A 14,870-nucleotide genomic window follows, 5' to 3' on the forward strand; every position below is an offset into this window, starting at 1 on the left:
TTCTTGGAGCCTTTGCGGTGTCCTATTCCGTTGAGAGGAATTGATGCTACACCTTTGGCCAAGAATAAACCTCAGTACTGGACCCAGCTGACCATGTGCATGGCTCCTGCACATCAGGAAGTTATTCGCTTTCTGGTGCTACATAATCTGCATGATGTGGTCGTGTTGGGGTTGCCATGGCTGCAAACCCATAATCCAGTATTGGATTGGAACTCTATGTCGGTATCCTGCTGGGGTTGTCAGGGGGTACATGGTGATGTTCCATTTTTGTCTATTTCGTCATCCACTCCTTCTGAGGTCCCAGAGTTCTTGTCTGATTATCAGGATGTATTTGAAGAGCCCAAGTCCGATGCCCTACCTCCGCATAGGGATTGTGATTGTGCTATCAATTTGATTCCTGGTAGTAAATTCCCTAAAGGTCGATTATTTAATTTATCCGTGCCTGAACACGCCGCTATGCGCAGTTATGTGAAGGAATCCCTGGAGAAGGGACATATTCGCCCATCGTCATCACCACTGGGAGCAGGGTTCTTTTTTGTAGCCAAGAAGGATGGTTCGCTGAGACCGTGTATTGATTACCGCCTTCTTAATAAGATCACTGTTAAATTTCAGTATCCCTTGCCATTGTTATCTGACTTGTTTGCTCGGATTAAGGGGGCTAGTTGGTTCACTAAGATAGATCTTCGTGGTGCGTATAATCTGGTGAGAATCAGGCAAGGAGATGAATGGAAAACTGCATTTAATACGCCCGAGGGTCATTTTGAGTATCTAGTGATGCCGTTCGGACTTGCCAATGCTCCATCTGTGTTTCAGTCTTTTATGCATGACATCTTCCGTGAGTATCTGGATAAATTCCTGATTGTTTACTTGGATGACATTTTGATCTTCTCAAATGATTGGGACTCTCATGTGAAGCAGGTCAGAATGGTTTTCCAGGTCCTGCGTGCTAATTCTTTGTTTGTGAAGGGATCAAAGTGTCTCTTCGGTGTGCAGAAAGTTTCATTTTTGGGGTTCATCTTTTCCCCTTCTACTATCGAGATGGATCCGGTTAAGGTCCAAGCCATCCAGGATTGGACTCAGCCGACATCTCTGAAAAGTCTGCAAAAATTCCTGGGCTTTGCTAATTTTTATCGTCGCTTCATCTGTAATTTTTCTAGCATTGCCAAACCATTGACCGATTTGACCAAGAAGGGTGCTGATTTGGTTAATTGGTCTTCTGCTGCTGTGGAAGCTTTTCAGGAGTTGAAGCATCGTTTTTGTTCTGCCCCTGTGTTGTGTCAACCTGATGTTTCTCTTCCGTTCCAGGTCGAGGTTGATGCTTCTGAGATCACAGAGAGGTTCTGGTTGCTCAGTGTTGAAACCATGTGCTTTCTTTTCCAGGAAGTTTTCGGCTGCTGAGCGTAATTATGATGTGGGCAACCGAGAGTTGCTGGCCATGAAGTGGGCATTCGAGGAATGGCGTCATTGGCTTGAAGGAGCTAAGCATCGCGTGGTGGTATTGACTGATCATAAGAACCTTACTTATCTCGAGTCTGCCAAGCGCTTGAATCCTAGACAGGCCCGTTGGTCGTTATTTTTTGCCCGCTTCGATTTTGTGATTTCGTACCTTCCGGGCTCTAAAAATGTGAAGGCGGATGCTCTGTCTAGGAGTTTTGTGCCCGACTCTCCGGGTTCATCTGAGCCGGCGAGTATCCTCAAGGAAGGAGTCATTGTGTCTGCCATCTCCCCTGATTTGCGGCGAGTGTTGCAAAAATTTCAGGCGAATAAACCTGATCGTTATCCGGCGGAGAAACTGTTCGTCCCTAATAGGTGGACTAGTAAAGTTATCTCTGAACTTCATTGTTCGGTGTTGGCTGGTCATCCTGGAATCTTTGGTACCAGAGAGTTAGTGGCTAGATCCTTCTGGTGGCCATCTCTGTCACGGGATGTACGTACTTTTGTGCAGTCCTGTGGGATTTGTGCTAGAGCTAAGCCCTGCTGTTCACGTGCCAGTGGGTTGCTTTTGCCCTTGCCGGTCCCAAAGAGGCCTTGGACACATATTTCGATGGATTTCATTTCTGACCTTCTCGTTTCTCAAAAGATGTCAGTCATTTGGGTGGTCTGTGATCGCTTTTCTAAAATGGTCCATCTGGTGCCCTTGGTTAAATTGCCTTCCTCCTCTGATTTGGTGCCTTTGTTCTTCCAGCATGTGGTTCGTTTGCATGGCATTCCTGAGAATATTGTTTCTGACAGAGGTTCCCAGTTTGTTTCAAGGTTTTGGCGAGCCTTTTGTGGTAGGATGGGCATTGACCTATCTTTTTCCTCGGCTTTCCATCCTCAGACTAATGGCCAGACCGAACGAACCAATCAGACCTTGGAAACATATCTGAGATGTTTTGTTTCTGCTGACCAGGATGATTGGGTGTCCTTTTTGCCGTTGGCTGAGTTCGCCCTTAATAATCGGGCCAGCTCGGCTACCTTGGTCTCTCCATTTTTCTGCAATTCTGGGTTCCATCCTCGTTTCTCTTCAGGACAGGTTGAGTCTTCGGACTGTCCTGGTGTGGATTTTGTGGTGGACAGGTTGCAGCAGATCTGGACTCAGGTAGTGGACAATTTGACCTTGTCCCAGGAGAAGGCTCAACTTTTCGCTAATCGCAGACGCCGTGTGGGTCCCCGACTTCGTGTTGGGGATCTGGTTTGGTTACCTTCTCGTCATATTCCTATGAAGGTTTCCTCTCCTAAATTTAAACCTCGTTTTATTGGTCCGTATAGGATTTCTGAGATTCTCAATCCTGTGTCTTTTCGTCTGACCCTCCCAGACTCCTTTTCCATACATAATGTATTCCATAGGTCGTTGTTGCGGAGATACGTGGCACCTATGGTTCCATCTGTTGAGCCTCCTGCCCCGGTTTTGGTGGAGGGGGAATTGGAGTATATTGTGGAGAAAATTTTGGATTCTCGTGTTTCTAGACGGAAACTTCAGTATCTGGTTAAATGGAAGGGTTATGCTCAAGAAGATAATTCCTGGGTTTTTGCCTCTGATGTCCATGCTCCAGATCTTGTTCGTGCCTTTCATGTGGCTCATCCTGGTCGGCCTGGGGGCTCTGGTGAGGGTTCGGTGACCCCTCCTCAAGGGGGGTACTGTTGTGAATTCTGTGGCTGAATTCACTCCTGTGGTCACAAGTGGTACTGCAGCTTCTGAGCTTCCTCCCTCAGGTGTTCTGGTGAGCTCGTTGGCTGCTTTGTTATTTAACTCCACCTGATTCTGTCTTCCTTGCTCCTTGTCAATGTTCCAGTGTTGGATCTGAGCTTCTGGATCTTTCCTGTGGCCTGCTGCTCTGCTTAGATAAGTGCTTCTTTGCTTTTGTTGCTACTTTTTCTGTCCAGCTTGTCATTTCGTTTTGCTGGAAGCTCTGAGACGCAAAGGGTGTACCGCCGTGCCGTTAGTTCGGCACGGTGGATCTTTTTGCCCCCTTTGCGTGGTTTTTTGCTTTAGGGTTTTTTGTAGACTGCAAAGTTCTCTTTGCTATCCTCGCTCTATCTAGAATATCGGGCCTCACTTTGCTGAATCTATTTCATCCCTACGTTTGTCTTTTCATCTTACATAGTAACATAGTAACATAGTTAGTAAGGCCGAAAAAAGACATTTGTCCATCCAGTTCAGCCTATATTCCATCATAATAAATCCCTAGATCTACGTCCTTCTACAGAACCTAATTGTATGATACAATATTGTTCTGCTCCAGGAAGACATCCAGGCCTCTCTTGAACCCCCCGACTGAGTTCGCCATCACCACCTCCTCAGGCAAGCAATTCCAGATTCTCACTGCCCTAACAGTAAAGAATCCTCTTCTATGTTGGTGGAAAAACCTTCTCTCCTCCAGACGCAAAGAATGCCCCCTTGTGCCCGTCACCTTCCAGCGAGATATTTGTATTGTCCCCTTATATACTTATACATGGTTATTAGATCGCCCCTCAGTCGTCTTTTTTCTAGACTAAATAATCCTAATTTCGCTAATCTATCTGGGTATTGTAGTTCTCCCATCCCCTTTATTAATTTTGTTGCCCTCCTTTGTACTCTCTCTAGTTCCATTATATCCTTCCTGAGCACCGGTGCCCAAAACTGGACACAGTACTCCATGTGCGGTCTAACTAGGGATTTGTACAGAGGCAGTATAATGCTCTCATCATGTGTATCCAGACCTCTTTTAATGCCCCCCATGATCCTGTTTGCCTTGGCAGCTGCTGCCTGGCACTGGCTGCTCCAGGTAAGTTTATCATTAACTAGGATCCCCAAGTCCTTCTCACTGTCAGATTTACCCAGTGGTTTCACATTCAGTGTGTAATGGTGACATTGATTCCTTCTTCCCATGTGTATAACCTTACATTTATCATTGTTAAACCTCATCTGCCACCTTTCAGCCCAAGTTTCCAACTTATCCAGATCCATCTGTAGCAGAATACTATCTTCTCTTGTATTAACTGCTCTACATAGTTTTGTATCATCTGCAAATATCGATATTTTACTGTGTAAACCTTCTACCAGATCATTAATGAATATGTTGAAGAGAACAGGTCCCAATACCGACCCCTGCGGTACCCCACTGGTCACAGCGACCCAGTTAGAGACTATACCATTTATAACCACCCTCTGCTTTCTATCACTAAGCCAGTTACTAACCCATTTACACACATTTTCCCCCAGACCAAGCATTCTCATTTTGTGTACCAACCTCTTGTGCGGCACGGTATCAAACGCTTTGGAAAAATCGAGATATACCACGTCCAATGACTCACCGTGGTCCAGCCTATAGCTTACCTCTTCATAAAAACTGATTAGATTGGTTTGACAGGAGCGATTTCTCATAAACCCATGCTGATATGGAGTTAAACAGTTATTCTCATTGAGATAATCCAGAATAACATCCCTCAGAAACCCTTCAAATATTTTACCAACAATAGAGGTTAGACTTACTGGCCTATAATTTCCAGGTTCACTTTTAGAGCCCTTTTTGAATATTGGCACCACATTTGCTATGCGCCAATCCTGCGGAACAGACCCTGTCGCTATAGAGTCCCTAAAAATAAGAAATAATGGTTTATCTATTACATTACTTAGTTCTCTTAGTACTCGTGGGTGTATGCCATCTGGACCCGGAGATTTATCTATTTTAATCTTATTTAGCCGGTTTCGCACCTCTTCTTGGGTTAGATTGGTGACCCTTAATATAGGGTTTTCATTGTTTCTTGGGATTTCACCTAGCATTTCATTTTCCACCGTGAATACCGTGGAGAAGAAGGTGTTTAATATGTTAGCTTTTTCCTCGTCATCTACAACCATTCTTTCCTCACTATTTTTTAAGGGGCCTACATTTTCAGTTTTTATTCTTTTACTATTGATATAGTTGAAGAACAGTTTGGGATTAGTTTTACTCTCCTTAGCAATGTGCTTCTCTGTTTCCTTTTTGGCAGCTTTAATTAGTTTTTTAGATAAAGTATTTTTCTCCCTATAGTTTTTTAGAGCTTCAATGGTGCCATCCTGCTTGCTAACAGTCATTATATGTGGGGGGCTGCCTTTTCCTTTGGGGTATTTCTCTGAGGCAAGTCAGGCTTGTATTTCTATCTTCAGGCTAGTCAGCTCCTCAGGCAGTGCCGAGTTGCATAGGTAGTGTCAGGCGCAATCCACTGCTGCCTTTAGTTGTGTTTAGGTTAGGTTCAGGTATCGCGGTCTACAGAGATTCCACGTCTCAGAGCTCGTTCTATTGTTTTTGGGTTATTGTCAGATCACTGTATGTGCTCTGATTGCTGGCACACTGTGTCACTGGATTGCCTACATAACAGACTGCAATGTATTAAGAGGATAAAATCTTAGATGGTAGGGCTTCTTTAAAGACACAAACAATAAAAACAGATCACAATAGGTCTTCATACTTCATCGAAACACACCTTAAAATGTGATATTTCCCATGGGAGGTCATAAATAATATCAAGTGCTAGTGTAGCACAAGCCTAATACCAGTCAAAAGGAACATACACTTCCTATTCTAGATTTGTCACATTTCTAGGTCAACATCGCATGAATGTAAGATAATCATCATAGCTACAGTAATAAGCACGAGGAAACTCCGAGATACATTGTGCCAGAACTTCCTTCATTAAGAAAAATAATCTGCCAGAAAATGATATCCATTTAATGCAAACATTGTTGGAATCAATCGCCGGGGGCCGAGCTAAGTATTTCATATAAAAACCTAACTGGTTTATGGAGCAACGTGTTATTTAATACTTGGAAATGATTACTTTCCAAAGCCAGCGCTAGAGATAATTAACAGAAAACACCATACAAAGCTAAGACTGTAAACTAGCCAGCAGCATGTAAATTACATTAATAGAACATCATTCCGATAACATTTTTCGCATCCCTGAAAAACGCAGAATTTATGGAGAATTTGTAACACCGCTAATGGGGGAGGAGGAAGGGGCGACGGCTCTAAAGCTGGCAATACATACTAGATGGCGGTCAATCCAACGATAACGGTCGGACGATAGTAATTTGTCCCCAGTCCTCATACACAGGTGTGGTCAGCTCGGCCAAACATTCATGTGTTCTCTATCTGGACGCGGCTCATCTCCCCATGGAACAAAAGGATCCAAATATTCCATCTACACTAGAGTCGAGAGTCCCCCATGCACATTAGACGGTCAGTCGATCCCGCTGAAAATCAGTTTGTTCAGCCAACTCGAATATGTATGGGGGCCTTATAGGGGTTGTATACACTTGTATGTAGCGAGGCCGCGACCTCTAATTGGATATGCCCACTGGACTGCAGCGTTATTGGGCGGGGCCTCAGCTCAATACAGGTGTATGGAGCAAGGCCACGCCCACTGGCGGGAGTATGTATAACTCATGCATACCCTCCGGTCTAGGGTCGAATGCCCGTAACACACAGAGCATACGCTGAGATTCATAAGTCACACAGTGACTGCAGACTTATTGATTTGGACCAGACAACCCCTTTAAGTAGTTGTTATTTTTTTTAGGCCAGATATCAAGCCACTCACATACAATAGAAGATGGTGAGCCACACAGTATTTAAAGAGTAACCAATTAATTTAAATTTTATAACTCAATAGTACATAGTTTTCAAAGTTGCTTATTTCATATATTATTAGAGGAAACGACTTCTTTCTCCTCCTGAATTGATCTTTTGTTCTAAAAACAGGGGTTAAATCTGTATTCAGTGAAGACCGCAGTTTCCATTACTGAAATAGAAGATGACCATTGCTGCTTATAAGATTCTATGGAGGTGGGAGGAGCTTGAGGAAGACTCAGACATTCTACTGCAAGTTCACCAGAAATGACAGTTTAACTTTTTCACATTTCAAAGCGTAACTGTCATTTCAGGTGAACTTGCAGCAGAATGTCTGAGTCTTCCTCAAGCTCCTCCCCTCTCCATAGAATCTTACAAGCAGCAATTGTAATCTCCTAAGTAAGAGGTAAATGTGTCTTCACTGAATACAGGTTTTTACAATTTTTTATCCTTGAATTGAGATTGAAAGATCAGTCCTGGAGGAGGAAGAAGCAGATTTCTCTGTTAAGATATTATATTATATTGATTTATGAAATAAAACTTAAAACGGAAGTTACTCTTTAAAGAAAACAAGCGGCTAGTCACATGAGAAACTTGAAAACGTTTCAGACTTTCATAGTTTAAAGCTTCCAATAGAAAGTCGTTCTGCACCACAAAATGCCCCGGATCCAGCATACAGCAAACTACATACATTACATAATTGAGGTATGATGGAGCTTTGGATGCACAACGATAATGGTTAATTTCTGGGTAAAGCGATGGCCAATATAGGATCAGCTGAGAAAGGAGAACCTGTGGTGCCAACAGACACTAGTAGACTATGGTGAAACTGGTGGTCTTTTATGACCAACTTAAAAGGGTAGACAGAATCTTCCACTTTGAACTCTCCCCTTTAAAGTCAATTGAAAGGCCATGTCTCATCTCAACATTGGTATCAAACAACCCTTCTCTCAACGATGTACAGTAATTAGTAGTTTAGAGGGTTTCGTTGTATACTTGCCTTATACAAGTAGCTTCCTCATCTAGGAAGACTACAGGAAGCCTAGTTCCACCTACAGACCTAGCAATCCAATAAGTCAAAATAGACCCTTTAATGAGCCTTGCCCCATGACTTCAGATAAGAAGCCAAACCAGAAACTCAATTTTCAGACAGGTATCTTTGGGTGTGAGTGGCCAACACCTTGTAACACTGCAAGTCGAGTTTCTGGTTTTGACTTCTTATCCCAAGTCATATGACAAGACTCGTTAAAGGGTCACTATTGAATTTTAGGATTGCTAATCCCATAGATGGAACTTGACTTCCTGTCCTCTTCCTCTCTGAAGAGACTACTTGCATATTTAAATTCCCAGGGGATGATTGCATGACCTTAAAGTCTCCCCATGCCATCTTGGCACTCTCCACAAGGAGTAACGTTAACCCTTAATTTATAGTTATCCGGCTAGGCGTCCATTATAGGTGAGAACAAAAGGATTTTGAAGCAGCAAGCTATGAAATGCTCCTATTACTGGACACACCTAGGAGGCAAAAAAAAGGATAAATCCATCAACCAGACGGTACTAGCCTGCGATAATCTAGGCTTCCAGACTTGAACTAGCTTTTCAATTGCCAAATGACTTTATTTAGCATTTAGGCAAAATTGTCACTATCATTTTCACTGTGTCAGACTATAGGAATTTTCTTCCTGTAACGGTTGGTTGTGTTCATGGGCTTATCCAAGCCGTTATATCCATAAATTTTCAGATTATTATTATTATTATTATTTATTATTATAGCGCCATTTATTCCATGGCGCTTTACATGTGAGGAGGGGTATACATAATAAAACAAGTACAATAATCTTGAAAAATACAAGTCACAACTGGTACAGGAGGAGAGAGGACCCTGCCCGCGAGGGCTCACAATCTACAAGGGATGGGTGAGGATACAGTAGGTGAGGGTAGAGCTGGCCGTGCAGCGGTTTGGTCAATCAGTGGTTACTGCAGGTTGTAGGCTTGTCGGAAGAGGTGGGTCTTCAGGTTCTTTTTGAAGGTTTCGATGGTCAAAATATGATCAAAATAACTTTTCATATAACCATCATCGGAACAGGTATACAACTTTAGCTCTACTTATCTCAAGGCTCATTGCCTCGTCAACACATTTGCCACCAAAATCTTGGCAGTCTCCACAAGATGAAAGAGTAACTCATGACATCGGTATAAGATGCATTACCTAACTAATAAGTTGATGAGGGCTCATTGACTACACTGGAACTTTACAGCTTTGCTCCTCTTACCAATCATTTAATTGGTGCACTATAATTTAGTACCTCAACCCTTATGGTCAACAGCCTCAGAGAAATTAACCGCAATTATAATAAAACTATTTCTCAGAGATCAAATGTCAGCAGTTTAGGACTTGTAGAGGAGTAAACACGGCAGGAAAGGACATCATGTTCTTGAATGCATTTCCGGGGTTCTTTCATTAACGGATTTGTAAATATATAAAAAGTAAAACAACTTCATCTTGGTCAAAGACAAAATGATAGTTGAGTGCAGTTGAACTCTTTAAGATGTAAAGGCCCCATACACATTAGACTAATGTCAGTTGAACCCACCGATATCAGTCAATGTGAATGTGGGCACCCAGGGTTGTGGAGTCGGTAAGCCAAACCTCCGACTCAATGACACTGACCACCAAAATGGGCTCCGACTCCACAACTCCACAGCCCTGGAGGCACTGGCCGAAAGATGTTGATCGGACATGTTTGAGTTCGGACTGTTGAACGCATTGGTATTCCAGAGACTAGCAGATGTCAATTGGTGGTTTTCTCAAAGAGAACACAAGAGCTCTAGGCAGAGTGAGTGACCTATGAATGGGAGAGTCGGCTGAGATGCCCATTAGCTGAAGGATCGGCCAAAGCGTCAACAATAGCCATCTAAGAAACTTAATTCCAGCTCACCCAGTTGCTCTATGCTCATCCACCTGGGGCTCAGACACTGGCCTCGTCATGAGTAAGACTGCCTAGTGCAGTCAAAACGCGTCGACTGGGTCATGTCGACCATGTAAATTTTTCTTTTGTATGCAATATATTTTCTTTTGGAAAATAGAAAGAAAAGAAAAATCCAGTCCTGTTGAGCCGGATTCCAAATTTTTCTAACAGCCATCTAATGTATATGGCCGGCTTAGAAGGCTTGTCCCAGTATTGCCATGCATGGCATTTTGCAATCTCTGATCTATGCTTAAAAGTGGCAGCAGAGTTCTAAAAGTATCATGCCACGTCCTCTCCTGTCGGATCCTTTGGTCTATCCTCCATGGTTGGCCCAATATTGACATTAGCTAATATCTCCTCTGAAAAAGCAGCATTAAAGGTACCTTCACACTGAACGATATCGCTAGTGATCCGTGATGTTGCAGCGTCCTGGCTAGCGATATCGTTGAGTTTGACACGCAGCAGCGATCAGGATCCTGCTGTGCCATCGTTCGTCGGAGAAGAAAGTCTAGAACTTTATTTTGTCGCTGGACCTCCCGCAGACATCGCTGAATCGGCGTGTGTGACGCCGATTCAGCGATGTCTTCACTGGTAACCAGGGTAAACATCGGGTTACTAAGCGCAGGGCCGCGCTTAGTAACCTGATGTTCACCCTGGTTACCAGTGTAAATGTAAAAAAAAACAAACACTACATACTTACATTCCGGTGTCTGTCCCCCGGCGCTGTGCTTTCCTGCACTGACTGAGCGCCGGCCAGCCGTAAAGCAGATTACAGCGGTGGCTGTGCTTTACGGCCAGCCGGCGCTCACAGTCAGTGCAGGAAAGCACAGCGCCGGGGGACAGACACCGGAATGTAAGTATGTAGTGTTTGTTTGTTTTTTACATTAGCACTGGTAACCAGGGTAAACATCGGGTTACTAAGCGCGACCCTGCGCTTAGTAACCCAATGTTTACCCTGGTTACCCGGGGACCGGCATCGTTGGTCGCTGGAGAGCTGTCTGTGTGACAGCTCTCCAGCGACCACACAGCGACGCTGCAGCGATCGGCATCGTTGTCTAGATCGCTGCAGCGTCGCTAAATGTGACGGTACCTTTACAGGAGACAAATTAGCAAAATTGATTTCCCTGCACTTTGTTCTGGTGATAGGTAGAGATTAAAAGAGAAATGCTACCAATAATGTCTAAGCCAAATCAACCCCTTCTAAACAGAAAAAAAAATGATTAAATATAAATTGGTTCCCTTGAGCTCAATCGTTGTAGGTTTAGCCGATTGGCATCTGTCATTGCTACTTGCTTTAATAATTGTTATAATGGCAAATAAGCTGTGCTCCGACATTACTTACCATTACCATTGTTGGAGTTACAATGGTGGCCCCAAGATCTGCGACTCATCTTTCTTAGAAACTGGTATAAAGGGATCAACAGAAGACAAGATCTCAAAAGCAGGGGCGGACATACCAGTGGCGGAACTAGGGGCCAAGAGGTAAGGAGGTCCATTTCCATCTCCAAAACAGGTGTAATTGTGCATTATGATGGACTATTGCATTCAAAAGGGCCCTTATATTGTTCTTGCACAGGGGCCCTTTTCGGTCTGTGTCAAAATCTTATATTAACTGGGGAAAAACTTTTTTTTTTCTTAAATGGTACAGTTTCTTAGACACCATGTGTCCCATGACTGGTTAAGGTGTTACATAATGTCATGTATAAATCAATATTACCCAACCAATATTATATAAAGTGTCAGTACAAAGCATAGCAAAAACTAAAATCAATCATTACCGCGAGTGGATAAAAAGAAGAACCGAATACCTATAAAAGGGAGTTTCCTTTAAAACTCATATTCCAAATGTAAAACCTCATCCTCAACCCCAAACCAAAGTGCAAATAAGAAAATTTGATTACAAGGTAAATCTCTTTAAAAGAAAAATCTGGTAACATGAAAAAAATCCCACCAAAATTAAAATGTCTCCAGGTCATACTGTAGTCCAATGGAGCCAGTCCATCTGGAAATCTAATATCTCCAAGGGTTTGCAAACCACCTGTGAAAACAATTTCATGTTTAGATTCTGTGGGCTACAGCTTCTTCACACCTAACCTTATGTTTCTATCCAACAGGGCTACTTCAAAGGCCAGCCATTAAAGCAGATGGTCATTGTCGCCTATTTAGGACTGGGAAGACCTGCAAATCAGCCAGTTAGACCCGAAAAACAAACAAACCTTCCATACACAACCAGCTTTTATGATGCACATTAACATCTACTCTGAATATGCACACCTCTAAGTACATACAATCCTAAATGTTGTTACTTCACTGCTTTTAGCTTTCTGTGGGCAGCAGAGGATTCATGAGATGGCCCTCAATGTCCCATCACAAAAGTTCTCCACACACCCAAAAAGTCCTTCAGGTTGGAATTTGGTTGTCATTTGAAGAGCAGCGTGTCTCAGTGGGATATATAGTACACACGTCTATAGGAATAGCAGTCATTGAATAAAGGCCCTTGTTATAGGATAGGTGAGCAGACTATCTGACCAAAAATAGTTCTGCGGTCAAAGCCATGACGCAAAGCTGCATTTGCTACAACCTAGTCATAACGTTGTGTCAAGGACAACCCAACAAGCAGTATTTTTTTTTACTCGCTTATATAGCACCATCCTATTTCATCATCATCATCACTGTCCACATTGGGGCTCACAATCTAAATACCATATCAATAGGTCTTTGGAGAGTGGGAATACACAGGAGTGCCTGGCAGAAGACCACGCAAACATGGGGAGAACACAAAAACTGCTTGCAAATTTTGTTCTTGGTGGGATTTGAAGCAAGGACCCCACTGCTACAAAACAACAGTCTTAACCACTGGGCCACTCAATAAGCAAGGAAGATGTGTCGTTGCCACTGAGCAAAACCAGAGGTTGACTCACTGAATGATGCTGCTGTTCGACAGCCATCACCATTGACTGCTCATCAACATGCAGGTCAGATCCTCGGTTCCTCAGACAGAAGAAGACCATCTAATGGGCTCTATATTCATTGGAGGATTGATAGACCCCAATGATATTGTCAGGATTGGATGACAATCCTTTGGGTCTTTAGGCACGCCAATCTACATGACATAGGACCAAATACCCACCAGGCCTGGAAGATATACACTTCACTAAACCAGTCGTATATAATTGGGGCAAACTATATCCATCTGTCCAAACCATAGCAAGTCAATGTTTGAAAATCTCAAACTTTCAAAGCTAAATTTCTCACGTTCCCCAAGAAAGATATAAAATGAAATATAATCATGACAATAAATGACCGCACGAAGCCGACATACGCAATAGGAGTCTTCATTATTAGGTGTCCAGGTCTTGAGACGTCACCGTAAAGTCACCCTGAGGCACAGAACAGGTTTCACAGACGCCATCTCTTCAGCCAACAGGTTGAGATAAGCAAGACAAATTATCGACGTATGTGGAACGCCAGCATTTAATCTAATTATTTACTGCAAATCAGACACATTTGTAACACACGACTGCAAACAATAGACCGAGGATTGAATAAGCAAAAGCTGGAGACGAATACTTGCCGGAAATCAAGCGTCATCTACAGCCAAATTTCCACACCACGTCAGTGCTCGGGATACAGAGAATATTTTTGTCACACATTTTGTGACTCATCTCATGTTGGATCACAAATGTCGGCCTAGATAAAATGAAATGCTGGGAATACTGGTGCAAATTTTGGCAATTTCTGGGACCTTTACCACCATCTTTGACTATTTTTGATGGGTTTAAATTACCCATCTAAGTCTAGCTATGGAAGTTCTTGAGTTAAAAATCTCAAAAAAACAAAATAAAAACCTCCGATGCAAAAAAAGATGCCAACCATCAGACCAAGAAGGGATTAATGCTACTTTGGATAGAAAGCGGGTTTACTAAGCGTATATGGCCTACAGGCATATTTCTGAATAACTGATTACTCATATACTTGGGCACTCTAATGGTCTGAGCCTTGCACCTGCACAACCAGAAAAATAAGAGGCATCAATGGATAACGGAGGCAAAGATGGAAGGAAGGATAGGTAGAAGAAAGGAAGGATGGATAGATGATAGGCAGAAGGAAGGATAGGCAGAAGGAAGGATAGGCAGAAGGAAGGATAGGCAGAAGGAAGGATAGGCAGAAGGAAGGATAGGCAGAAGGAAGGATAGGCAGAAGGAAGGATAGGCAGAAGGAAGGATAGGCAGAAGGAAGGATAGGCAGAAGGAAGGATAGGCAGAAGGAAGGATAGGCAGAAGGAAGGATAGGCAGAAGGAAGGATAGGCAGAAGGAAGGATAGGCAGAAGGAAGGATAGGCAGAAGGAAGGTTAGGCAGAAGGAAGGTTAGGCAGAAGGAAGGTTAGGCAGAAGGAAGGTTAGGCAGAAGGAAGGATAGGCAGAAGAAAGGATAGGCAGAAGAAAGGATAGGCAGAAGAAAGGATAGGTAGAAGGAAGGATAGGTAGAAGGAAGGATAGGTAGAAGGAAGGATAGGTAGAAGGAAGGATAGGTAGAAGGAAGGATAGGTAGAAGGAAGGATAGGTAGAAGGAAGGATAGGTAGAAGAAAAGATAGGTAGAAGAAAGGATAGGTAGAAGAAAGGATAGGTAGAAGAAAGGATAGGTAGAAGGAAGGATAGGTAGAAGGAAGGATAGGTAGAAGGAAGGATGGATAGATTGATAGAAGGATCCCTATGGGTATGAATGGAACAACTTTCTGATCCTGACCCAGCAAAGAAGTTCATCCTCCGGCAGGATTTATGATGGAGTCATGGAACATTCTGTTGCAAATACTTTCCGAAACCTCTTTC

General features: G+C 43.1%; 1 protein-coding gene across 6 annotated transcripts in view; it reads right to left on the minus strand.

Moving 5' to 3' along the window:
* The window catches only part of FGFR1 (fibroblast growth factor receptor 1), a 107,840-nt gene that overhangs the window by 91,724 nt on the left and 1,246 nt on the right, over positions 1-14,870 (minus strand). The window lies entirely within an intron of this gene.

This window comes from Ranitomeya imitator, chromosome 4 (assembly GCF_032444005.1).
Source record: "Ranitomeya imitator isolate aRanImi1 chromosome 4, aRanImi1.pri, whole genome shotgun sequence".
NCBI lineage: Eukaryota > Metazoa > Chordata > Amphibia > Anura > Dendrobatidae > Ranitomeya > Ranitomeya imitator.